Genomic DNA, 20,925 nt, shown 5'->3' on the forward strand with positions numbered 1-20,925 from the left:
GCCGCCTCCCCGCCCAAACCCCAAAACCCTCGTCACATTAATGTCTCTATAGCTGTCAGTTTAGCCTCTGCCCGGGCAGGTGGGGTGGTTCTAGCGGGAAAGCTAGGGTAGAATGGTGGCTTTTCACGGGGCGTGTCTGCTGTGCTTATCAGTGAAAACATTTTGCCAACCTTCTCGGCTGCGGCTGTTTAACGGGTTGCCATTCTCCTCAGTGGGGATAAGAAGGCAACTTGGCTCCTATTTTTTTTTTTTCACCCTGCCTTCTCTGAGCCTTTTTTCATTTTATTATTTCTTTTTCCTGGGTAGTTAGATGGTGCAAATGTGCGTAACTTGCCACACTTTCAACACCTTGTTGAAGAAACAGCTTGGGAAAAACAGAAAAAAATCTGGGAAAAAGTTTCAATCTGCCTGGGTGTGTGTAAGTGCCCCATGGGTGGCACGTATGTGTGCAATTTTTGCGATGTAAACTTTTTGGCATTAAATTGCCAGAGATTTTCCTGCACTTTCCCTAACCCAAAAGTCATTACAACAACAATTAATTATCAAGTCGGCGCCCCCCTTTTTTACTTTGGCGTTTTCTTCTTGGCTGACAAACAAGTGTCTTCGCCTTCGTCTTTCTTCCTCATCTTATTTTCGTTCTCACGCCTGACTAATCGTTAAACAATTGTTTAACATTAAAACGGCCACATAATCACATTAATTAGCATTTTCGTTGCGCTTGCCTTGGCAGAGTGTGTGCCAAAAAATCTATAGTCTGCAGTTTTAGTCATTGCTAGCCACAGCTGTTGGATTAATTTGATGGGTGTGGCTAAAACTATAGTATTTACTAGGCGATTTATGCTTGATGAGATTTTGAAAGGCAAACATAAAGCGCAGGATCATGTGGAAAGGCAACAAATTTGGTTTTGATCGATTTTGAGGGAGGGAAAGTCGCGATTTCCCTTGTTTGTTGAAGGTTTTGGGAAACTAATTTGCCTAGATTAAGGCTCTTAGCTAGTTTCTGTAACTTTTAAGTATACAAAAATCAGTTGAATTTTTAATTACTTTCAGTCACAAAGTTATATTAGTTAGCCCGAAACAAATTGCTTTTCAATTCTCTTGAATTCTGTAAACAAAAGTCGGTTTGCAATTTTCCAGCCACCATGATTTAAGTTTACCAATGACCTGAACTAATAGAAAATTCAATCAATAAATTCCAAACACGTTGTGTACTATATATAAAATATTTAACTATTTTTCGCATTTGCCAACTTCTGTGTTTGCCGACTTTTTGGTCCAGCGGTTCGATTCTGCACAATTTTTGTGTTTACACTTTGCCCGGATTTCGAAACACACAATTTTCCAGCTCTGTTTTTGCCAGTACTGCTCCTACCCAATCCCAATCACTTTTGTTTACCCAATGCGTAATTATTGTTGCTTATTTGTTTACTACTTTCATATGCATAATTACTGATATAATTTCAATTTAATTGCAATTCAATTTTTGCTTAATTTGCGTTGAACAACACAAAATCTGTTTTGCCTGAACTTTAGTTGTATAATTTTTTGGTAGGTAGAAAGAAGCTGCTGTTGAGTTTTTGGGGTTCCACAAATCAACATGTTCGAGCCATTAGAAGAGCCACCCTCCCTGCCGCCCTGCCTCCCTGACTGCTTCGGCTAATGTTTGTAAATAGTTGCTCAAATTGTTTTTGTTTGCTCTCAGCGAGTAAGATAAATTGTGCAGAATTTATTTATGGGATCCGCAAGCAAATGGATTGATTCAGGAAAGAGGAAGGAGATTTAACTTAGATTTAGATGGCTACCCTCTCTCTCTCTCTCCCTCTCATTAAAGACAAGGCACTTAATAAATTGTCGATCATTAAAAGTTTTTCAGGCACTTTAATTACGACAAAACGAAATGCTAATGGAGTTGCCCTCATAAAGTTGCCTCTCGAGATCGTTTTTTTTGGCTAATTAACATGATTTATGCCATAAATAAAAGTCTTTCCTACACAGAGATAGCAAAAATTGAACATAATTAACAACGCGAGTGAGCAATACAAGAAAAACTTTCTCTAAAGCTTGATGTCTCTCTAACACAATCAAATTTAGATTATAAATAATTGAAACATTTATTGCAGTCATGAGCAATTTTGTATCTAATTATAATTAAGCCCAAGTCGCTGCCCCGTGTGACCAAAATCGCTCTCGTTCGGGGGTAGTCAAATGTATCATATAATGCCATAATATATATGTCATAAATAATAAGCGGCAGATGGCAGATGTTGGCTAAGCTCTTGGGGGGCTTTGCGGGAAGCTTTCTTGGGCATTCTTATAGCCAAATTGCCATTATGATGCAGCTGTCTTTTCTCTCTCTCTCTGTCTTTGTCAAAGAGTTGTTATAGTTTTGGTTGGAAAAATTCTGTAAATTATGAATTTTGTTAATTAGATTTAATGGGAAATATGCTAGCTTGTTAGCTTGAGTTAAGATGATTTATATGGGCCAGCAAAGTAAAGAGTTTTCTTTAAGTTTTATGATCAAAATGTAGAAAATCTTACAGCCTTTTATTAGACTTTCTAGCTACCTACCAGGTGGCCCATGTAGCGTTTGCTTTTTCAACTATCTATAATTTTGATTTTAACATTTCGAATCAGATATTTAGTAGAAGTTTTTACGGTTTACGAAATGCTTAAGTTTAAGCTCGAAGAAAATTGGGAAATATTGATATTTTTATAGCGATTTTAAAACGAAAATCTTTCGTTCCCTATATAAGTACTCGAATATCATTCCTTTAATCTTTTTCTTTTTTATAACCAAAATGATATCATTTTGGCCCTCTGAATGACTAGCATAATAATGATGATGATCTCAAACATTATTACCCTTACAGTTAATAACAAATTTTATGAACTTGCCCCTTGCCCTGGCCACTTGCCTCTCGTTCTTAGCCTCCTCCAAAGGCCAATTCCATCTGTCATGTTTATTTATTCTTCACAGATTTTTGTTGTGTTTTTTTCTTTTCTTCTTTTTTATTTCTGCGCAATTCCTCATTTTTCATTAGTATTTAATGCTTGATGGGCTGGCTTTTTATACGCTGCTGCCGCCGCCTGACCCTATTAGTATGCCCCAAACGTGGCCGAGTATATTTTCTTTCTCGTAATTTATTATTGTCTTGCCATTTGTACAGTTAATCAGGCTCAAAAGGCGGCATAGACAGACATTCATGTACTTACCTGACAGTGTCCAGATATAGATTCGGATGTAAAATATATATATATATAGTCTTACCTATATAGATGTTGGTTTCTGCCAGCGATTGCTTTGCAATTTGTTTCGGTTGCCCCGTTTTTTGCGTGGCAGCAAATTGTTGGGGCCTTGTCGGGCCTCCTCCTTGTGATGTTGCTTGTGCTAGTGAGGATGCTGCTGGCTTCATGTTCGACTGCAATTAATGTGGACACTTAATTAATCATAAAAATTGGCGAAAAGTGTTTACGGCTCATTTAAATTGACAAATGCTGTGTGGGCTGTTCTGTAAGTCTTGTAAAAGACTTTTTGGCCATGTTTGTCTCTGCCAATTCTTCTGAAAATTTGTTGTTGCATCATCAGAAAGAGAAAAAAAAACGAAAGGCGAACTCAAAAACGATTTGACCTGATTAACATTCTCATTCTGTCCGCCCTCGGCCAAAAAGTGAGGCATAAAAATTATTCATAAGCATCTCATGATTATGATGATAACAAACTCATTTGTTTTCCATCTCATCTCGTTGTCGACTCGAATCAGCATCAGCATCAGCATAAGCATCAGCATGGAAATCATCATCTCATAAAGTAGCAAGAACAAAAACGAGAACCATCTGGCCTGCTTCATGTCTTTTGCATACTAATTTGATGATTTTCGACGAGCTGACTGATGTCTGCCAGTTAGATGCTTATCACTGGATTAGAGGCTCTCAATGAGTGTGTAGAGAGGAGTGTATCTGTGTGTGAGCGGTGTTTAGATGTCTTCTCAAGAGAAATCTTGAGCTTGAGTCGCTTTTCGTTTGTTATTTTGACAGAAACACCGAAACGCCTTGTTATTGGTATTCTAATCAGCTGCCACTGAGACGAGGGTTGCATGCCGCAACTTTCATCTGGCAAGGATACTGAGATATTTGAGGCCAATTAAATGGGTATTAGGAGGTTTTTAATGGGCGGGGTGAAAATTATATCATTTTCTCTAAGAGTTAAAATAATTTGTGATTTTGAGGCAGCTTCTAGTTTGGTTACTTTAGGTTTTCCTCTAAACTCTTCCTTTAATCTTAAACTAAAACTTGTAAGTAAAGTAAAAAGTAGATTTCCCTTTTCATATTTGATTACCCTAACTTAATGTTAACCCCCTGCAGCCATTTAAAGCCAATTTAACCCCCTAATGTAACCCCCATCTAGATAGATTATTACATCCTTTTGTCCGTGAAACATTTTCATGATCTTTTTTTTCATCTTACAAGGGAAAACTCCCTCTAATTATGCGATACATCAGAAATAAACAAATTTCAACTTGAAGCTGAACAGAGCTGAGCTACTTTTGTTAGCCAGCCTCTAATGCTGTGCACGTAGTGCCTGCCGCCCCCTTCTGTTTTCCTCATTTCCTCCCCTTGACGACGACCCATGGACGCACTAATTTTATGGCTTAATATACTCTCACCATGGGTGGCGGCATCGCAGATTGTGTAACTATGAGAGGGGGCAATGGGAATGCTTCGGTTGCTGCTGCTGCTGCTGGTTCTCCAGCGCGAAATTGGCACTCAACGTCAGGGTTTCCCATTCCTCAGAACTGTCACTCATTTGCTCATTCCCCTGTTTGGCTTTTCCAACGCTCCTTACACCCCCTCTCTCTCTCTCTCTCTCTGCTGTCCATTCACTGCCTTGTGAGGGGAAGAAAGAGAGAGGAGGGAAAACGAGAAGAAAACATGAAGAAGAAAAATATTTGTCACGGCAGCTTGGAATTCTTAATTTTATTACACTTTTTTCTGGCGTGCGTAAAGCGCCAAAGAGACAGCCCTCTGGCAGAAGGGGGCGTGTCTAAGATGAGAGGAAAGCCTCGTTCTGTTTTCCTTCTTCTTTCTTTCTGCTGCTGCTGCCCGGATTCCTGCATGCAAATTTGGTCTTGTCGGAAATGACATTTTCATGCGTAAATTGAAATGTGAGCGACGTGTTTGGGGATTTGTGTCGCAGGCCAAAAACAGAAGGAAAAACAGATGAAAAGCCGCCCCCACAAATGGGTGGAAAATAAAAGCAAATTGTCATAGCTTTTAATTATTTTTTCTTGGCGCCTTCCCTAGATGAGAGATTCATACAAAGGGACTTTCCCCAGATGAGGTACTTAAAAGGGAGGATTATTGGGGGTTTCCTGTTAAGAGGAAGACTTTAGACTTTAATTGCCATAATTAATTAATATATTGAGGGCTTTATTTATTTATTTTTAATATAATTAACACATTTTTTCCCTTCTTTTCTTTTTAGGTAAGTTCAACTTTCTACAAATCGCAAAACTCAAACAGCAACAAGAAGTCAAAATCATGTGGCAGCTAAGTTCCTTCAAAGTCAACTTTATATAGCCTTATATCTACACCCAACCCTCAGCCCAATCATCCTATATATACCCTTCAAAAGATATCGAACAATCTCATTTTTAATTATAAAAAAAAACACAAAACTCGTCAACAGCCGAGCTGGAAATTGTGTCAGGCAGAGACGGTTTTTTTCTTCGTATTTTTGCTGTTATGGGTTTGTTTGGTTGTGGGTTGTACATTTGCCCCGATAAGCGCAAAATTTCTATAACATTTCCTGTGTTGCCCGATAAAAACAATGAGAACAAAATGTGCCTTTTTGATAAGAGCTGTGGCTGTGGCCGAGGCCGAGGCAGCAGTACAGCTCAGCACCAACATATTGCAGAAAGATTTCTGGAGGCGAGGGAGGCATCAGCCTGAGCTAGCTGCATATTAGATTTTAGAACCCAACAAGAGAGAGATTCTTCACCCACACATATATATATAAAATATGCAGGCTATAGAATGGTATAAATGAACAACAGGAGGGGGAGTTAGAGGGAGAGGAAACTTTACCAGACTTTAGTTTGCTGGGGAGAAAATTGAATTTCCTGCTATTGACTTTGGGGGAAAAGAACCACCGACAGGCAGCCCAACTTTCATACGAGCTGTGGAGCAATGTATATAGGCAACACATCGAGGCAAAATCGGGCGAAAAAAAAAATAAAGAATTACAAAAATGTCAAAGCAGCAGCAGGAAAAAGTTGAAACTGAAAAGCAAAAATTGCAAAACACAAATCGAGAACAAGCCACTGCCAATGTCTGGATTTTTTTTTTGTCTTCTTTTTTCAGTTTTTTGGCTGCAACATTTTCTGTGCCTGGCTTTTCTTTTTGTTTTAGCAAGCGACGCCGCCAACATTCAATAAAAATTCAATTTGAAATTGAATTTTTTTTCACTCGATAGCCTGCCATCTCTCTTGGTCGTTGCAAGCACTCTCTCTCTCTCTCTCTCTGACAGGTTTGCAACTTGGTAAACATTGCAAAAATCGCCAATAACATTATATATTCTCCCCACAAACATTGCAGAATATGGCTGTGTGCTAAGAGTTAGTGCGATAGTGCTTGTCAAGTGATAGATTAACTATAATTTATTTAGTAGAAGAGATAAAATAAATATAAAAATAATTTATGAGACAGCTTTTCCCTTTTTTTTTAGAAATTTTATGAGAAATATCTTTAGATAATGATACTTAAAAAGCAATATCTTTCACTAAATAAATTCAAAACGCCTAACAGCATCTCTACAACAATCTGTAGTAAAAAATATGTTTTCCAATCCACACAATTTGTGGCACAAACCATTCACTTTCCACATCGCTCACTACTCAAAATCTAAGCCTCTCCCCCCGCCCAACATATCACCATTTCCTATAAATAAATATAAATTTCATCAGTTTGTTTTGGCCAATTTTAATCCCGCAAAAAAAGTATTGGCAGTTTGCTTAAATTATAAATGCTTTTCGCCATATTTCAGTTTGGTTAAAAACCCAAAAAAGCCACAACACTCACATAAGGCCAGCAGAGTGGGTGGATATGGGTGAGTTGGGTGAAATTCAGAGGACGAGAAGCTTATCGTTTGCTGCCGGCTTTGCTGCGGTTTTTACCAGTTTCCGTTCTCGCGTGGCTTATCGATTAAATTCATATCATTGACACGTCATAAACAAAAAATACTCTGGGGGAGAGAGTGGGTATGATGGAGAGATAAACTAAATATAAAAATAAATAAAGCAGCGAAGAGAGAGTGAGAGAGGGGGTTTTGTGGTTGGAAAACCTTTTAGGCCAGGCCCAAACAACGACTAAGTGAATTAGCCCAAAGCGACAGCGATATAGGTGAACAAAGCAAAAAAAAAAAAAATATGAAACATTAATAAAAAGAGTTTTTTTTGCTATTAATAAAGCGACTTCTGCAAAAAAGCTGCCTTTGCTTGCCAACCCTTTATTTTTCCTTGTCAATATGCAAATGGCTAACAAAAAAAATGGCTAAAAAACGTGGCTAAAAAGGTGAGGACAAGAGCCGAAAGTGAGCAAAAGTCGCGCAAATTAAAGGCGAAAATGATGATAATGGAAGCAGTCGCCTCGTTGTCACTCCAACTCCAGGTCCAACTCCTGTTCCTGCTCCCGCTCCTGCTCCTCCTCCTTCTTCCTGAAAAACAGTCACGTTAAACGGAAATGGCAATGTCTAGACTGTGGACTTTTTGGACCCTAGTCCGTTGCAGTTTTCAGTGGAGAGAGTAGAAAGGGGCCAGCCAGCAAAGTAACCGCAGAACATTTGCAACGGCACAAAAGGTTTCAGTTTCGGTTAGCTATTTTTTTCCAGCCTTTTTCCGCCTTTCCCTTTGCCGCAAACAAATTTCTGGCTGGTGAAAAACCAAAAAAAAAAAAAAATTATACAACAAAAGGAAAAGGCGAACAACACAGCCCTTGGGTGGTGGAGTTTTCCAACAATATTCCCCCAGAATCAGAATGAAACTCAGATACAGGCCCATCAGATGACAAATGCCAGAAACGATTCATTTCGCAACTTGCCAAGGGACTGGAAATAAAGAGTTTGCAAAAATCTAAAGCTATTCTTGCAGGTTTTTGGTTTTGACCAGAAAAAACAGGGAAAATTGTCATTTTCCGCCAAGAGGCGATGGCGGAAAAATGATTCATTAGGCCATAACAGCATATATCTGAAACCGAAAACAAGTTTGGCTAAAAGAAAACCAAATTCAAGGCCTTTAAAATGGCTTTTTTCCCTATAAGTTGATAAATATCATTCATACGCAACGTTGTACCTAACATGGTTTATTTATATTCTCCGAATTTCTTATGTAATTTCCCTTTTCATACTCCACTCAACGTAAACCTTAATAGACATCAACAACAGATAAATGCTTATATTTTCAGTTTGATTTCCTTTCCAACAAAGTGAAAATATTAGCAAGAAAATAGCAATTTCCGTTTCATCAGAAAAGGGAGACAATGTGTGTGTGAGTTTGTATGGGTAGGGAGGTGGATGGCTGTTTCTGTCTGAGCTTATGGTAAACATTTCTCAAGGCCTTACACACACACACACACACACCCATACAAGCACACACGTTTTCACCATTTGAGACAACAACAAAAAAAAAAAACAGAAAAATAGCAATGCAGCTCAAACTGACTTTAGTTCGTTCTCACTGCGTTTCGCATTTTATAAGCTGCACATTTCTCTTCATCTACGGCTGAAAATCCACCCTACCCCCTTCTACTGGCTGGCTGGCAACATTTGTTACGTTCCTCCTGCCCTGCCGCCTGACTGCTTGTTATATTTTCTCATTTCTTGGCCCACGTTTACCTCCTGGCAATTGCAGTTGTCAGTCTCCTCCGGTGCGATTTTGTAGCTGGCGTAGTAGGTGCTCCGTCGACATCCTTGCGGAGGATATGCATATGACAGGTTACCGTTTGTACACGGCAAGAAAAGTTTCTAGCAATCCAGAAATATCATTTAATAGTCATTAGTTTAGCGTGTTCTAACTTGAATTTTATTAAAGAAAGTTAGGACAGAAAGTTATAACCCCTTTTCCTAGTGTAAAGCTAAAAAACAGAAGACCCGTGGACATCTACCACGTCATCGTCTTCCCACTTGTGCTGCCGCGCTGCTACCTCTTTTGATCCTGTTTCGTGTTTTCCCTTGCACTTTCGCTCTCTCCCTCTCTCTCCCTTTAGTAGTCCCTCTGCAGTTTCTCATCCTGCGACCTGGGTCCTGCGTCCTGTTTCCTGCTTCATCAACGTCCGCGTCTGTTGTCCTTGTCAGAGTTGTCTACTCAACGACTCATAATTTCACTTGAGCATCATAAATGCCAACAGTCGGCAGTTTCTCAGTCTCTAGATCCCAGAACCCCGTTTTTCCTGCCTGCCTGCTTGCCTGCTTGCCTCTCTGTTGGATCACAACAAACATTTGCCTAAACACCAGGGCACAAGGCAAACAGCGGACCAACGAGTTGCACGTGTATTGGTTGGGTTTGTGTGTGTATCCCAACGATATGGCAAACATTGAAGAGATCCAATTGCAATTGCATTTTCTTTGCCCTGTTTTCTTTGGCTTTCCCTATCGTAGTTTTCCTGCAGCTGCTGCTGCTTCGGCTGCCGCCGCCTGAGTAAACAATCCGGAATCCCGTGTGGATTTTGCCCCAATCTTCCTGCCATGTTTCTGTATTTTTCTCCATTTGAGGATTTTCCATTAGGATTCTTCTAGATTTTCTTTTGCCAGAGATTTTCGAAACACTTGCTGCAGGTGCTCGCTGGTAGGGAAGAATCTTAATTAAAGAGAGATTAAAAAATATTTTTGATTAATAATAGCTTTTCCTTGAGATTTGTCTTCCTATATTCTTAAGTCATCTTAGAACAATGAGCAGGCTTTTTAATTAAAAAATTATACCATATAATCCCTTTTGCGTGGCTTACCCAAAATCCTGGTTAATCCCAGCCAGGATTTGCCTTGTTAATCCATTACTATATATATAGAGAGAGAGAGAGCGGATATCGTAGCGAACTTGGCCAAAGGCAATCCAACTGAATCGTTGGCTCCTGGCTGTTTGGCTGGGCAATCTCAGCCATTGCCAACGGGGAAGACCGAAAAAAAAGATAGGCAAATAGGGTGAGCAAGGGAGCAGGACTTCGTTACCTGGAAAACTCTTCTTTGGGGAATGGAATGGGAAGGTGGACACCCTGCCGTTGCCCGCCGCTGCCGCCTGACTGTTTGTCTAGCGTTATTTCGCTCACACATGCAGGACAAATGTGAACCATTTTGTTGGCCGTACTTCATGTCCTTCATCTCCATCCACATCGCTTGCTTCCTGTCTGAGTTTTTGGGTTCTGCTGCTTGCTCCCTTTTTTTCGCCCCTTTTTTGTGAGCTTGCGCCAGCGCCTGGCCCCTCGCCTTTTGCGTTTTGTTCGCTGTTATTACTTACTCGCGCATCGTTAAAGTGACTTCCGGCAATGTTTTTCCTCAACCCAACCCAACACACACACACACACACATGCGCCTCTATGTATGTGTTATGGTAATAGCACTTGTGCTAGTGTGTGCGTTTTTGTGCCTTCTCCTGGAGCGTAGCATACATTATGGGGCTTGCTTCACTGTCTGCTGCCTGCTGCCTGCTAAATTATGCAGAGCTTTTGCCTTTTTGGCCCCGGACTGCTAGAAAAGGTGACGAAATATTACAATTTAACCTTACCATCTCTTTTTTTTTATATTTTTTTTTGTTGATGGGTGAGGGTGGAGATGTATGTGTGTGCTAGCAAATTTCCGCTAACAAAATGATAGACCATGTTAAAAAGTGAAAAATGAGATTTCACTCTGGGGCAACTTAAATTTTTAAAGACCTCGCAAGAGTGTCGTCGTTTCGGCAGATATGCGAAACAACAGTACAATAAATAACGCAAATTGATTGCGAGCCAGAAATTAATTGTCAATAACATTTATTTATACGATTCGTTTCGGTTTGGTTTTCAGTCCATATATACTATACCATTTATTGTCTCTTTTGGGAGAAAGCAAATAGTGTGCCAGAAGTGAGATAAAATTTCAGGACCATACAGTGTGTCGTTGGTTTGTATTTGCATTTTCAATTTTATTAAATGAAAAGGGGAAAGTTTTTGGTATAAAGTGTGTTTCTTCTTCAGATATGCTTGTTAGATTCATTTTGGTAATGGTTTTGAAAAAAAAGAAACGGAAACGTAACTAATTTAGCCTTAAAAAATCTTGAAACTTCACTTATTTTGTAAAATCAAAACTTTAAATCTTCTTCCCCACTAAATTTTATCTCTAAATCAAACGAATTACTTAAAAACTGAGATAATTTCATACCCTCAGTTATGCAGATACTTTTTTAGACTGCAGAACTGCAGTTCAGAACTTTTGAAAAAACCTTTGCATACTTTTTGGCGAGCCACTTGGGAAAACGCGGCAAACAAGAACCGAAAACAATTAAAACTACAAGGGGCGGCAGACCAATGGCGAGACAAATGACAAGGCGTGGCAGCGAAAAGTTTGCCAAACACAGGCAAAGAGAGACAGCAATAGGCAGGAGTGAAAGAGATGAATGGATATCAAAGGAAAATGAGAAAGAGAGGGAGTGGAGGAGGAGTAGAGCGGTAACAACTGCAAGTGACTTCCTCGCTGCTGCTGCAGTTGCATACAAAAAAAAAAGTTCAACAAAATTCGTGTGACAAATAAGCAAAAGTTGCAAACCAAAAAGTGCGAGAGAGAGAGAAAGAGAGATGGGCGGATGCAGATAGAAAGAGAGGCAGCTAGGTGAATGGCGGACACTTTGCACTGCAATTTGCACTTCATTGCCAACAGCGGCAGCCGCGGGAGCGTTGAAGCGTTTTGGTCTCCTTCACAAAGCACTTTGTAAATTTTTTAAGTGCCATGCAAAAGAAAGAAACGAAAAAAAAGCCGGGGAAAAGTCCTCCCTTTTTCCCGAGAAGAAGAAATCTTTTTTTTCGCGCTCTCTCTCTATTTTTTGAGCGAAGAGTGTCGTCTGCGGAAATTGCTTTGTTGTAAAGCGTAAAAAGCGATAGAAATAGCGGACAAAAAGGAAAGGCATGTGGAAGGGAAGAGAAATGTACAACTGAAAACTGTCAAAGAACTGAAGATGGAATCTCTCTACCCACCCACCGTTCCGTTTCTGTTCGTACTAATGGCAGCCCGACTTTTCTCCCATTTTTAATTAGGTAGCAAATTCCTCGAAGTGAATCAAAAATTTCGCTTTTAAAACGGTCGCCGGGCTTTCGGGCTTTGAATTTTGCCAATTAAAATTTGCTCGTTATTTCGCATTTATGTTTTATATACAATCTGCATGTTCTTTGGGAAAAGTTGTGCAACAACCGCATAATTTAATTTCAACAAACAATGAAACCGCAACATGTCCACTTGCAGCTCAACGAAAAACCTTTTTTTTTGTTGTTCTCCCAGCAGGCTGCGAGGGGAAACCAAAAAATTACAACACCACCGTTTTTGAGTGTGTGTGTGCTGAATACCGCAGGAAAACATGTCACCAAAGGGCAAGAGCGGAAAAGCTCAGCCACCAATACACCTACACTTTTTGTGGAATGCTGCTGTATGCGCGTGAATTTATTGTTGTTCTTTTTTGGCATTTATGACCAAATCGCATTCGCCAAATTGATATTCTAAACGCGTAAAAATTTGCTATATAAATGCGGCATATATGTCTGAGCATTGGTGTTGGGTTTCCATCTTTTTTGCCCCTTTTTTTTATTTTGGCTCATGGCAAATGGGCCACGGAAATGTTTGGCGGGCATTAAAAATAAATGTTGCATACTTTGCGGTGCCAGTCGCATATATATCGCATAACATCAAAAATGGCTCGACTTGGGTTTTTATGGCCTAAAATTTGTAAGAGCTTGTAAGTGTGTGTGTGTGTGAGTGAGTGTGAGTGAGGGATATGGACCAAATGGGCACGCCCACTTGTTACCCTGATTGCAATGGCCAGGATATGGGCAAAAGGAGAAGATTTTAAGTGCGAATTTTACACTCATTTTGAGATTCAAGATTTTTGATGTTCTCAAGCGGTTGAATGGTGAAAATCTAAATGGGAATCTGTAACGTTAAAAAAGGGAAGCCATTAAAAGGAAAATGCGTGTATGGTTATTTTTGGACAATGAAAAATAAATGACTTTCAATGGAAATCAATTTGAATGGCATGGAAAATAGAGAAATTGTCAAAATAAAATATTTGCTGTAAGCAAACATTAAAATTTGCTAATCCTACAGTTTTACAGCAACTGTAAAACAATCAAAACCAAAAATATGACCATCAACTGCAACTTTGTCATGTTGGCATGTCATAAACAAGCGAGAAAAACTATTCTCAAGAGCACAAATCAGTCCAATTTTCTGATTATTAAACCCACAAAAATAATGCGAAAAATGTCCCCTTTTGTGGCGGGATTTATTTTGATGCTCAATTTGCAAATTTGTTGTTGTTGTTGTTCGCTAGAATTCATTTTGTCTGGCTGTTTGCGTATTTCAATTTCAAATGAAGGCTAAAAGCGTTTTAATTGGACAGAAATGGGCTCAACTATGCCAGAAAAGAGAGATAGAGAAAAAAGGCAAACATAATGTCCACCATCAACTGACACAGGCCAACAACTGACCAGAAAGATTTCAATAAATCTGCCAGTGAAGACGGCAGGCGGCAGCAGAAACAGAAATTGTTTTATAAATAGGGCCAGCACCAGAATTCGTTGGCCCAAACAGCTGCTAGCCGCTGCGACAGTTTCTCTTCTTTGTACCATACCCCGCCCACCCCACCTCATCTCGTATGGCCAGCGAAAAATTATGACATTCTTGTTTGCAGAAAATTGCAATTTTATTTCGCCATGCTCTAGTAAAAGTGTTGACAGATTTTCAATTATCCTAGCCTGCCTGCCTGGCTGGCTGGTTTGGCTGGCTTGGCTGGCCCCCGGCTAAGGGCGACCTCCATCCATTTCCATCATCCTGCGATGACTCATTGCCCAAAGTCTGGCCATCAGCAGAACAGCAGCATCAGCATCATCATCAACATCGTCACACTCAATTTGTTTCTTATTCTCGGGGCGCTCGAGTCCGTAACAAATTGTAAGCATATTTAGCAGCAGCGTGTTTGAATGTCTGCCTTATAGAACTGCGTTTAATTCCGCAACAATAAACACTTAAAATCGCATTATGAATGCAACATTGCATAGACTAGGCGATACCCTATAAGGGAGAGAGTCTCTTTAAGCTTTTCTATGAACAAAATTATGAAAACCTTGTCTGACTAACAGGAAAACTTCGAAATTGATGAGTATGCAAACAAACTTACTAATAAATATTAAGTTTATAATAAAAGGGTATTGATAACTTCCATTTACCCTTCTTTCTTGCATCAACTTGTATGGCCAAAGCGCCTAAAAGCCGTCTATAGAATGCAACATCAATCAAATTTGGCTTTCAAGTCGCGTACGCGGCAATTTGTTTGTATAGAAAATGTTGAGACTTTTCTCTCAATCCCCTTTCCCATCTCCTTCTCTTGGGCAACTCTTACCATTTGTTGTCTAACTTTTAATGTATTTTGGGCACGTCTAACCGCACTTCGGAAAAGGAGAACTGAGCCTGTGCCTGCTTCTGCTTCTGCTCCTTTGCCATGGATATGCCCATTGATATCGGTAGAGGGCGTCGACATTCTCCTCGTCATCATCATCATGGGCGTCGATATCAACACCAACACCCTTTTTTTTCCTAGGGTGTGTGGTTATGTTTTCCCTCTACTTCTGCCTGCCTCTGCCTGCCTGCTTCTTCCCCCTATTACTTGTAATAATATTTTAGCAATTTTATTTGTTGTCATGTCACATATGCCAAAGTCAAAGACAGGGATGGTAGTGGGTGTCCTTTGCCTCTTGGCCCTTTTAAAGCCAAAACAAATTTGCATTTTTATGCCAGGACATGGCTAGGACAAGGCTTCTTTGGCCTGGCAGCTGTCGAAGGGAAATTGATTTGATGCAAATTAATGACAGCTTCTTGTCAATTTCATCAAGTTGAGATGAGGTTGTTGTTAGTGAAACGAATTTTAAGTACTCTTTAAGGGAGTACTTTACTGTAATGTAAAGTTTAAGATTATAATAAATATATAAATTAAGAAAAATGGGAGATAATCTGAAGAAGAAAAGTAATATCTAACTTCCTATAGTCCTTCCTTGCAGTCCTTATAGAGTAAACAAAAACTCTTTCACTGAAAGAACTTCTCCCTTTTGCTAGCCTACTTGTTTGTCTTTTTTTATAGATTTATGCAAATTTTATAATGGATTTTTAAGTAGGCCTTTAAATTAGGCAAAAGAAAGCAATTTATTTAAATGATTTTGACAAGGGCTGCCCTGCTAGCTGTTCCTTCACTCTCTTTGCGCTCTCCTTTATTGTTGCATGTAAAATTAATCAAAATTTAATTTGTCTTCTCATTGTAGGTAAGTCCTTCCAACAATCGATCTTCAGCAACAAACCGCCAACTTCTCTGTGGGCCTGGCCCAGAAAAAAAAGAAAAAGGACACACCAGGCAAAGTGAAGCCGCAGAAGAGGCCGCATAATTATTTTCCGATTCAATCAGAGGGCTTTGGGCTTTAAGCTGTAAGGAAGGCAGTGGGTGGTGAGGGCAGGCAGGCAGAGTAAAAAGGACGAGTGTCCTGCTAGGAGCAGGCGTAGCTAAGCCATATTGAGCGGGATTAGGCGCTAACTGCTAAAATGTGATTACATTCTAGAGCCACAAAATGTCCGCCATAAATTAATCAAAAGAGGGGCAAAAATCCCCCAAAAAAAAATGAGCAAAGAGCCTTCCGGTTTGCCATTTCGCCTAAAGAAATATTTTCGGGGAAATTTCAAGTTTTTTTTTGCGGGGGAAAATCTAGAAACGAGAACAGGTCGAAAAATCTCATCAAGGTTGCTCGTTCCACTTCCTTGGCGCCATTTTTTAAGCCACAAATGGCATTTAATTCACTTTCAACGCTTTTTGGACTTGAGCCTGCCACCTGACCAAGGCACTCCGCCTCTCTTCTGCCGCCTCCTCTCTTTGCCCCCACTCTTATTCCCTAGCTCGTCCTGTGCGTAATTCTTATTATTTACTTTATTAATTTAAGTGTTTTGGCCCCAAGGCTTGGCCCGAGTCCTTTGCGTCCATCCTCTGGAGCGGCTACTCCTGCTGCTTCTCCCTCCTCCTCTTCTCCTGCTCACTTCCTTTTTCCTGTTTTTCCTTCTGCTTTTTCTGCTCTTATAAGGGGGGCCGTAAATAATTTTTTCGGGCCAGAGCTGCTCATCATTTTATTCTATTAAAGCCAAATATTTACACAGGCAGAACCTCCTCCGCCTGCACAGGCAAATGACCAACAGGAAAAATAGCTAAAGGTAAAAGGAAAAGGGGAAGAGGTGCACTGGGAAAAATTAGAACTGCAAAATTATGTTTACTAAACTTGAAAAAGTAGTAATCATGATTGGGAAAAACTAGATGGAAAATGATAGATAAAAATGATTGATACGAGGTGTGTTCAAAAAGTAAGGTGACTCTTCAAATTTCGCGAATTTCAAATTTTTCGATTATGGATTTTTTTGTTTTGTTATATTGGTACACTCTTCCCTAACATCTGTACCAAGTTTCAATGGAACATCCTCTTTTGTTTGGTTGTGAGAGGCGTAAAGTTACAAGTTGTTTTGCGAGCTCGGCGATTTTTTGCTATCGAAAAATATGGATCAAAGGATTTGGATTTTTTGGCCAAAAACAACACCACAATAATGCCTCAGCCACCATATTCACCGGATTTGGCCCCATGTGACTTTTTCTTGTTCCCAAAACTGAAGATAATCGAAAAATTTGAAAAATTTGAAATTTGAAAAGTCACCTTACTTTTTGAACACAACTCGTATAACTTCTAAAAGGTTTCGATAATCGAAAAATTTGAAATTCGCGAAATTTGAAGAGTCACCTTACTTTTTGAACACACCTCGTATTAAGTAACCTCTTAAAGAAATCATTAAAAGTTCCACAGCTTTTCTCTCAGTGCCTGTGAATATTCAGTGCGTTGTTTCCGTTTTAGCTGGGTGCGTTTGAGGGCAGTTTGACAATGGCCATGGACACACACACGCAGGAGACTCTTGTGTGCAGGACACTCCCTGGGGTTTATTAGAAGTAATGACATGCAGCTTGTTAGCCGCAATGGATGGGCGGGTGGAGCGGAATGTTGGACATAGTTATTAACAGGAATATTGCTGCCCGAGGCCGCTGGCACATGGCACATGGCCACATCTTCTACCTCTACACTGAGTGCAGGTGAAAATGGCTTTGGGGGGAAGGAGGTCTCTCCCGAGTAAATTAAACATAACTGCCACTGGAAAGTATATTCCTAAACTCTGTTGCCAATTCTAAGAGGAAAATACTTTTGGTCAAGGGTTTTCTCTGGAAAAATGTCAATGTTTTTGTTTGGTTTTTAGTTTAGTGAAAATCCAAAATATTTCTGGTAAATATTTTAAGTTGATTTCTATGAATTTTAATTAGTCTAAAAGTTAAAAGTTGTAACATTTTGGTATTTATTTAAACAATAGATAAATATTTGAGAGAAAGAGTCAAAACTTGATGAAAATTCCATGGAGTTTTCTTCATTTAAATTTATTCATTAAAATGTTTCATATTCCCTCTCGTCCATCATGTTTATTTTAATTGCCATGGAAAGTTCTATTTACATTTGCACGCCGCCCCTGGGAAACTTACACCCCCTCCTCTCTCTCTCTCTCTCTCTCTCTCATCTATCTGTCTCGCATTTCATTTAATTATTTGGCTCTTTTGTTGTTACCGCCACCGCTTTTCCAAGAGGGTGGTTGGGGGGTACGCGCAATGAACCAAATGGCAGTGAAAAAGGTGAGTGAAGAAATTGCTGCGGGTCCTTTGCAAATATATGCCATGTCGTCGCCGTTCTCTTTTGTTTGGTAGAGAAAAGCCCACATTAAACGCTTCTCACACACACACACACACTCCCCGTGAGAGAGTGAGAGAGAGAGGCAGGGGGGGTGGGCAAACAAAGAAAAAGCATTTTGTTTGTCAAATGTTTGTCATTTGTAAATGTCAAACGGCGGTCGAGCATATTTTGCATATGCGAATGATGGAACTCCTCTCTGGCTCAGTCTCAGAAGGGGATGTCTATCTATGTCTGCAGGACGGACCAACCGGATGCAAAGTCAGCCTGGAAAGGTTCTTTCAAGTTTTTAGCCCGCATTTCTTGGCCAAAGTACAAAGGTCCAAAGATGGTTAGGGAATGTCACCAGTTCTCCATCTTCCAAAATTATGAGACATATTTTCCGTGGGGGCTTCTTTCTCTTTCCCTAGCTCAGTCCGCATGGAAATCTGACATTTAAATATTTACTTGCGTCAACTTGTGACATTTTACTCATTATACCAGGAGTCTTGCCTCTAATGCGGGCTGGGGTAGGGATACCATTTCTGGGTTTTCCTCAGTTTCCGGGGCTTAACCACTGAAAAGTACTGAATGGAGGAGGGGAAACTTTTGTCATGGCTTTCCACTCTCTCTCCCCGTATCTCTCTCTCAGGCTCTTTCATATTCATAAGCTTTGGCATAATTTTGACAGTTTTCCTTCGTGGCGGAATGTTTAGATTTATTTCCTCACTTTAGCTAGCTGGCAAGAGATGTTCAAGTTGATTGGAGTTTCCGCTCAAGGGCGCTGTAGAGTAGAGAAAATGAGGAAAAGTGGTTGGTTTGGTTGCTTGGTTGACTGTTGTGGGCTCATTCATTTATCAATGCTTCCGTTGGATCATTGTTCTTGCAGATTCGTCTTGACTGACGGCTGTCTCTCTTACAGCTTTCACCCAAGACACGCTCCCCCTCCTACCCCCTGAACTTCCTGTCTGTTGTCATTGCCCTTGGGGGCAGGTATAAATGCCGTTGTAAATGTATTTTTAAATGTAATAAGATTATTACGCAATTAGTATAACTTTTTGAATGTGCCTTGGCCGGGGGGGGGGGTGGGGACAGAAAGTTGAGTGGAAAATGAGGGAAATCTAAGTGGGTGGGTTTTTCATTTGCCTGCGGGCAGGCTTTTAACTGCCTGGATTTAATTGCTAATTTATTTTCTCGGTGCTTCTGTAATTATGTGTTTTGTTTTGGAGGGATTTCGAAAATGAAATTTTCCACAGTAAATATTCGTTCTAAGAGATCCATGACTAGCCGTTCTTGTTAGTAAAATACTTTTTCTATTTCACTGATTTATTTATTAGATTATTCATCTTAGTCATAGCACACTGTAATCACAGTAAGCAAAAGCAATTTGATACCATTTTGCGGCATGTCTAATAACAAGGCTTAGCCAGTAGAAAGTCTTAATTAATTTAAAATATACAGAAAACGAGCAGAGCAAACCTTAGGAAAAACCCAACTAGAAGCCAACTCGGAAAACATGAAACATTTAGGGTCAAAAATATTATTTTGCATAATAGCTAGCTGAGCTCTCCTTCGAGAGGAAGGAAGTCGATGAGTGAACTGCCTTTTCATTAATGCCCAGGCACGAACTTGACTTCCTTTTTTCCCCTAAACATTTTCCCAGTTTTCACCCCTTTGTGCTGCAGTGGAAAACTCCCACTATATTTTCATCTTTTGTTACAATTTTTGCCTACGTGCCTCTCACAAAAAGTGCTTAAGGGCTCAACAAACACAAAAAGTCAAGACATTTACACTGCACTTCAGAAAATGGGAAATGAGGAGTAGTCCTCTCTCTCTCTTTCTCTATGTAGAGCCTCTCCCTCTCTCTCTTAGCTGTGGCAGGGCAAATGAACCTTAAAACAAATCATTATTAAAGGCTCCACATGTTGCAAGAACCCCCCCTTGGCTGACTGCTACATATTTCTAATTATGTAAAAAACTTTAGCATGTTGCACTCGCCTGGATTTTCCACCGCCTCACCCTTCCTTTTCCCATTTTCCCTTAGGCAAATTGTAGTTAAACATAACGATTTCCATGAGCCGGAAAGTGAAATGCATAGCATGCAAAGGGCGGCAAAATTATGGGTTTTCTATTTTTTGGGGGCTGCGGCTGCGTCTGCGTTTGCGGCTCTGTTGATTTACCAACGCCAATTTTGTGCATTTTCCAGTGTGGAAAACTCTCCTTGTATGTGTTTGTATTTGTGTTTTCTGTTTGTCTAACTTGTTGCAGCAGTCTAGGCGCCACTTGCCAAGAAGTAAAACAAAAGCAGCACCAAGTACCAGTAATGTGAATAAGTTGAAGGGGAAGAGAGAGCCACTGTGCTTGCTACACGTTGCATACCTGGAACTTCTGCTACTTCCTTCTGCTGCTTCAGCTTCTCCTTCAGCTACTCCTTCTGCTACTCCTTCTGCTACTCCTTCTGCTACTCATACCCAATTTTCCTTTACTGCTAGCTCTAGGGGAGCTTCTCAAATTGTTTTTGATTGAAATTTAAACAAAAATGTGTTGCCTGCACTTGTCAACAATAACAACAACTACAATAGAGGAAGCAAGGGGCGGGGTGACTAACAACAACAACAGCTAAACGCCTTTTAGCATTAGAAGTTGGATAGAAAAAACAGCCAAGCGAAGTGGTTTTGAACTTCAATAGGAAAATGCTTTAAAATTGGTATTAAAAAATATATATTTTTCAAATTTTTTTTGATAAAAAATGCGCCATGGAAATAAGTTTTTGGATTTTTTAAACTAACAAATTGCTTTGAAAATCATTAAAAATTTCTTACTTTCCACATTTAAACTTAATTTTCTTTACTTATATATTTATTTTAAATATATATCTCAGACTAGCCAAATATTGCAAAGTATTTCCTTGTACTTTTC

The 20,925-nt window shown here is 39.8% G+C and overlaps 1 protein-coding gene across 10 annotated transcripts in view; it reads left to right on the top strand.

Moving 5' to 3' along the window:
- Positions 1 to 20,925, top strand: part of LOC108112745 (maternal protein pumilio) — a 188,910-nt gene that overhangs the window by 126,874 nt on the left and 41,111 nt on the right. The gene's annotated exons all lie outside the window — the stretch shown is intronic.

The sequence above is a fragment of the Drosophila eugracilis genome, unplaced genomic scaffold (assembly GCF_018153835.1).
Source record: "Drosophila eugracilis isolate 14026-0451.02 unplaced genomic scaffold, ASM1815383v1 contig_47, whole genome shotgun sequence".
NCBI classification, from domain to species: domain Eukaryota; kingdom Metazoa; phylum Arthropoda; class Insecta; order Diptera; family Drosophilidae; genus Drosophila; species Drosophila eugracilis.